Source organism: Myotis lucifugus, unplaced genomic scaffold (assembly GCF_000147115.1).
Source record: "Myotis lucifugus unplaced genomic scaffold, Myoluc2.0 scaffold_161, whole genome shotgun sequence".
NCBI lineage: Eukaryota > Metazoa > Chordata > Mammalia > Chiroptera > Vespertilionidae > Myotis > Myotis lucifugus.
Genome location: NW_005871209.1, coordinates 777,438 through 783,707, shown reverse-complemented (window position 1 = coordinate 783,707; position 6,270 = coordinate 777,438). Strand labels below are relative to the sequence as shown.

The window sequence follows — 6,270 nt, the reverse complement described above, 5'->3', positions numbered from 1 at the left end:
ATGTTGGGCTATTCGAGTGACCGAAACCATGGCCGGGATCGAGGGCTTGGTGCACCTCGATTTGGAGGAAGTAGAGCAGGGCCTCTATCAGGAAAGAAGTTTGGAAACCCTGGGGAGAAACTAGTTAAAAAGGAGTGGAATCTTGATGAGCTGCCCAAATTTGAGAAGAATTTTTACCAAGAACACCCTGATTTGACCACGCGCACAGCAGAAGAGGTAGAGACATACAGAAGAAGCAAGGAAATTACAGTTAGAGGACACAACTGCCCAAAGCCAGTTCTGAATTTTTATGAAGCAAACTTCCCTGCAAACATCATGGATGCGATTGCAAGACAGAACTTTACTGAACCCACTGCTATTCAAGCTCAGGGATGGCCAGTTGCCCTAAGTGGATTGGATATGGTTGGAGTAGCACAGACTGGATCTGGGAAAACATTGTCTTATTTGCTGCCTGCCATTGTCCACATCAATCATCAGCCATTCCTAGAGAGAGGTGATGGGCCTATTTGCTTGGTGCTGGCACCAACTCGGGAACTGGCCCAGCAGGTGCAGCAAGTGGCTGCTGAATACGGTAGAGCATGCCGATTGAAGTCTACTTGCATCTATGGTGGTGCTCCCAAGAGACCACAAATACGAGATTTGGAGAGAGGTGTGGAGATCTGTATTGCAACACCTGGAAGACTGATTGACTTTTTAGAGTGTGGAAAAACAAATCTGAGAAGAACCACCTACCTTGTCCTTGATGAAGCAGATAGAATGCTTGATATGGGTTTCGAACCCCAAATAAGAAAGATTGTGGATCAGATAAGACCTGACAGGCAAACCCTAATGTGGAGTGCAACTTGGCCAAAAGAAGTAAGACAGCTTGCTGAAGATTTCCTGAAAGACTATATTCATATAAACATTGGTGCACTGGAACTGAGTGCAAACCACAACATTCTTCAGATTGTGGATGTGTGTCATGATGTAGAAAAGGATGAAAAACTTATTCGTCTGATGGAAGAGATCATGAGTGAGAAAGAGAATAAAACCATTGTCTTTGTTGAAACCAAAAGAAGATGTGATGAACTTACTAGAAAAATGAGGAGAGACGGGTGGCCTGCCATGGGTATTCATGGTGACAAGAGTCAACAGGAACGTGATTGGGTTCTAAATGAATTCAAACATGGAAAAGCTCTTATTCTGATTGCTACAGATGTGGCTTCCAGGGGGCTAGATGTGGAAGATGTGAAATTTGTCATCAATTACGACTACCCTAACTCCTCAGAGGATTATATTCATCGAATTGGAAGAACTGCTCGAAGTACCAAAACAGGCACAGCATACACCTTCTTTACACCTAATAATATAAAGCAAGTGAGCGACCTTATCTCCGTCCTTCGTGAAGCTAATCAAGCAATTAATCCCAAGTTGCTTCAGTTGGTTGAAGACAGAGGTTCAGGTCGTTCCAGGGGTAGAGGAGGCATGAAGGATGACCGTCAGGACAGATACTCTGCAGGCAAAAGGGGTGGATTTAATACCTTTAGAGACAGGGAAAATTATGACAGGGGTTACTCTAGTCTGCTTAAGAGAGATTTTGGGGCAGAGACCCAGAATGGTGTTTACAGTGCTGCAAATTACACCAATGGGAGCTTTGGAAGTAATTTTGTGTCTGCTGGTATACAGACCAGTTTTAGGACTGGTAATCCAACAGGGACTTACCAGAATGGTTATGATAGCACTCAGCAATATGGAAGTAATGTTCCAAATATGCACAATGGTATGAACCAACAAGCATATGCATATCTTGCTACTGCAGCTGCACCTATGATTGGTTATCCAATGCCAACAGGATATTCTCAATAAGACTTTAGAAGTATATGTAAATGTCTGTTTTTCATAATTGCTCTCTATATTGTGTGTTATCAGACAAGATAATTATTTAAGAAACATGGGAAATGCAGAAATTACTGCAGTGCAGCAGTAATTATGGTGCACTTTTTCACTATTTAAGTTGGATATTTCTCTACATTCCTGAAACAATTTTTAGGTTTTTTTTTGTCAGTGTTTTCACAAAGTAAATTGTACAATGATTTGAAATACAATGAATAAAGGCAATGCCGTGACTGGGGGTGTCTGGTATATGCCCCATACGTGGAGTTGTCTTGTGCCAAGAGCCTGACACCCTGGGCTGAGAAAGCCCTGTCCTGGGACTCTCCTTTGTCCAGTATTGGCCCCTCTTGCCCTTGTGTCAAGAGGGACCCCCTTCTCACAGTCCATTTGCCCACAGCTGTTGCCTGGGCTTTCTGTTCACGCTGAAGTTGAGGCCTCGTGGTGGCTGGTGCCATGGATCTGTCTCTCGCCCAATGGTGTGAGCTGGGCCCTCCCTGGAGAAGAAACCTGAGTTCCCCAAGAGATGTGACCAGAGCCGGGGCCCGACCAGCAGGCGAGGGGAGCCCAAGGCAGGTGCTGGGTGTGGAGGCCACAGAGGCATAGGCTACCAAGGAGACAGAACTGAACCTCTCGCAGGGGGGCGCTGTCGCTCCCTCATTTGCACACCTCACATTACCCTGCTTGGCCCCGGAGGATGGCTGGTTAGCCAGAGATGGGTAAGATTCCTCAGGGAAGGAACAACCTAAGACAGGCACAGTCGCAGAGGGGCCATCAGGAGACAACTTGGGGGTCAACAGAGGTGGGGCACAGACCTTCACTCCCACAACTTTGCAGAGGCCTGAACCCTCACCCCTTCTGAGGGAGGTCTCCTGCCCCCATGGCTGCTTTGCTTCCCATGCCCAGCTCAGATCGGGACCCAGGTAAAGACAGAGACTGGCTGACAGCAGCTGCCCTCTCACTGCAACAGGACTTGTTTCCCATATCTACCTTGGACCACAGGGAAAGGGGCAGCTGAAAGAAAGGGCTGTGTCAGGATGCTGTCTTCTTCCCTTCTTCTTCCTCTTTTTTCTAAACACTTCCATGCCTTGTAGTTCTTTTGCTTTCTCTTCTTTTTCTCTCTACTACCCTCCATCTCCACCTCATCCTCCTCCCCGGTATCATTCATATCCGCCTACCCAGAGGGCACAACTGACTCCCTGATTCCTCCCTGGACACTGACACCACCATCAAGGGTGGCCCTGATGGACCCTTTGATGCGGCCCTTCAACTCGCTGATGCTTCGGGAAGCCCATCGCCAATGATGCCGCCCACTAGCCAGACCAACAAGGACAACCAAACCCCGACTTGAAGACAGCTGAAATCCCTTGACTGAAGAGGCCAGCAACCTTCTACAGGAACAAGGCTCCTTGTGCACTCCATCCACTATGTTTATAGCTATGCTCGCCATCATTGCTTGTCAGTCTTCTTCTGAGTCTTAAACAACCCAATCCGAGAGGTGGCCGCTGATTTACATGCGCTATCATTTAAAAAATAAAAAAGGGGGAATTTGCTGGAAGCCGGTCCATCCTTGCTGCTTGACACAGTGGCTGCAGGGAAGAAACATCTGCACAGCATATGTTTCAAGGGACCTGGCATATATGGCATACTGTTCTTAATATGTTTGCTCACCTTCTTGGTGCTATGTATTTTAACCAAGGTCACCTCTCTGAGAAAGGTTGTTTCCCCAGGTAGGGATTTTTCCCTGAAGTTAGGGAGGGAATAAAACCCCTTAACTAAATGCCAGGCGGGTAGTTAATCACTTTAACTACGAACAATCACCCTTAAGCTACATAATCTTTACTCCCTGGAATGGAGATAAGAAACGCCCTAACCTTTGGAATAGAAATTGACAAGATTAAAATCAACTGGTATAAATACAGATGTAACAAGACAATAAAACACAGAACTTGGCTGGAGATCCTGGCTAGAGATCCTGGCTAGGCTGCTGATCAACTGAACTCTGTCTCCGTGTCATTCCTTCTTTGCCGACTCCGTCCACACCTTTGGGGACTCCTGGACCTGCTGGGATTAGACCCCAACAAGTGGGCACAGGGATGGGTCTCAGCCCATTCTCTGCACCCCTGCCCGGCCCCTCCCACTGAGACTCCTGGTCCCCTGTCTGCCAGCAGCCCTGCTCCCATCACCACTGCCTCCCCAACACACTGACAGTGTTGGCCTCACTCACACCCGCATAGGCGTGGAGTGATTGGGGCTGGTGCCAGCAGTGGGTGCAAGTGGTGGCTGCTGCCCTGATTGCCCCTCAGGAGTAGGAGGAGGTAGAGAACTCCTGAGGGGCGATTGGGGCCTGCAGCCGCTGCTCACACTGCTGATGGCACTGAGCAATTGGGACCAGCAGTGGGTCCGAGTGGCGGCTCTGGTGCTGGCAGCAGGTGCTAGTGGGGCTGGCACCGGCAGCAGGTGTGAGCACCAGGTGGGACTTCAGCACATGGGAGCAAAGAATTTTCAGTAACCACAAGAGGCTTGCCCCGATGACAACAACTGGGGCCCCACCTTGGTCTGGTGCCCCCGCTCACCTGCTCCACCATCCCGCCATGGCCAATGCCTGCCATGTTCCATGTTCTGCCACCTGCTGCTGATGCCCACCATGTTCCACGCACACCCCTGGTGGTCAGCACATGTCATAGCAACCAGTTGTTTGGTTGTTCCGCCATTGGTCTATTTTCATATTAGGGTTTTATATCTATAGAATACCTTCAGTAAAGTAGAGCGGGACAAAATGGTGAATGCCAACCTAAGGCATTTGTACTTAATCAGGAGGCACAAGTGACACTCATTCTTTCTCTTTGAGAGAGTTACATTCCTACTGGTTTGGAGGAAGGATTACTGTAATTGTCTAGGATTTAGGTGCTAGGAGCATGGCACACAGTGGGGGCTGAGGAAGTAGAAAGAAGAGGAACAGTGTTGAGGCTATGATGATCTCAATCTCCTTCTCCCTTAGGAGGGGTGTGATGCAGGGTGACTGGGCTGGGTACCTGCTAAATAGGCAGTAGTACAGGGAGTTAAAGAAATCAGTCTATTTGGAAAAGCCACATTTCAAATGCCAGCAAAGCCAAGGACAATCAAGTATAAGACCAAAGGGCCACAAGTAGAATCACAGTGAAGGGTTCAGTGAAGGATAAGGAGCCAAAGGTAAGTAGGTCCTTAGCAAGTACAGAGGGACCTTGGTAGTGTTTTATAGTGATACCCCTTTGTATTAGTTTCTTATTGCTGCATAACAGATTGCCATCAATACAGAGGCTTAGAGCAGCACAAATTTATTATATTCCATGCTGGGAAGTCCAGCATGGGTCTCATTGGTCTACTCTAAAGATGTCAGCAGAGCTGAATTCTTTCCAGAGGCACTAGGAAGGCATCTGTTTCCTTGCCTCTTTCTGGCTTCTAGATGCAGTCCACATTCCTTTGCTTGTGGCCCCTTCCACTATCTTCACATCTAGGAACATTAGTCCAAATCCTTTTCATGCTGCCATTTTCTGGCTCATGCACTCTGTCTGTCTCTCTCTATTACTTTTAAAAACCCTTGTAATTACATTGAGCACCACCCTCCCCATCTGCAACCCCAAATAATGCAGACTATTCTCCTTATTTTAAAGTCAGTTAATTAGCACCCTTAATTCTATCTATACCAGGGGTCCTCAAACTACGGCCTGCGGGCCACATGCAAATACAAATATTGTATTTGTTCCCGTTTTGTTTTTTACTTCAAAATAAGATATGTGCAGTGTGCATAGGAATTTGTTCATAGTGTTTTTTTAAACTATAGTCCGGCCCTCCAACGGTCTGAGGGACAGTGAACTGGCCCCCTGTTTAAAAAGTTTGAGGAAACCTGATCTATACTCTTAACTCCCTGTTGTCATGTAAGATAACAGAGATTACAAAAATTAGGACGTGGATACCTTTAGAGGCCATTATCCTGCCTACCACACCCTTCCCCCCAGGGGACAGGGTTGGGCCTGGCCTCCTAAGAGCCTTAGATGCTAAAGTGCACAGATGCCAAGGAAAAGCCTAGAGATAATACAAGCCAGGCTACTCTCAAAATCATCACTTTCAGAATTTTTCCCCAGTCATGAACAGGTAACTCTGATGTACTTAAAGTGAACAATTATTCATGAAAATAAAGTTCACATAAATTCCCATACCCACCCATCCAGAATGTGCTGTGCTGGAACCAGCCTGTACCACTTGCAAAAAGTTATTGTTACATTTTCAGGAAGTTTGCAATATCAGGTTTACATCAGCCAAGGTAGAACTATTTACACCATGGGAATGAGCAAACATTAAAAATTAGAATCCCTTTCTACCTCCAAGGGGAGACCCAGGTATTACACATTTGCTATGTCA

The 6,270-nt window shown here is 47.0% G+C and overlaps 1 pseudogene; it reads left to right on the top strand.

The window, feature by feature from the left end:
• Positions 1-2,034, top strand: LOC102421905 (annotated as a pseudogene).
• The last annotated feature ends 4,236 nt before the right edge of the window (positions 2,035-6,270 follow it).